Raw genomic sequence first — 549 nt, forward strand, 5'->3', positions numbered from 1 at the left:
CAATACTAACCTCATAGCATCTTTGAGGGTTAAACTGGGTGATGGGCTATATAGCATTTAGGGTAGCACTTAGCGTGAGACAAGCCCAAGCCCAGAGTGAGTTATCAGACACCCGTGGCAGTTAGATGGTAGAACTGGTATCTGCCTGACCCAAAGCTCAAAAGCTTATTTTTTTCTTTTTTGAGACAGAGTCTCGTTTTGTTGCCCTTGGTACAGTGCCATGGCGTTATAGCTCACAGCAACTTCAAACTTTTGGGCTCCAGCAATCCTTTTGCCTCAGCCACTCAAGTGTCTGGGACTACAGGCACCCACCACACGCCTGGCTATTTTTAGAGAAGAGGTCTCGCTCTAGCTCAGGCTGGTCTCAAACTCCTGAGCTCAGGCAATCTACCCTCCTCTGCTTCCCAGGGTGCTAGCATTACAGGCATGAGCCACTGTGTGAGGCCCTGACCCAAAGCTCTTTTGAGGTAAGCTTCAGTGGGGCGAACCCAAGGCCAGAGGCAGCTCTGAGCCCTTGAGCTGCAGCTCGCAGTGCCAGGGAGAGGGAGG

The sequence above is a fragment of the Otolemur garnettii genome, unplaced genomic scaffold (genome assembly GCF_000181295.1).
Source record: "Otolemur garnettii isolate 467f Iridium unplaced genomic scaffold, OtoGar3 scaffold00047, whole genome shotgun sequence".
In the NCBI taxonomy this organism is placed as follows: domain Eukaryota; kingdom Metazoa; phylum Chordata; class Mammalia; order Primates; family Galagidae; genus Otolemur; species Otolemur garnettii.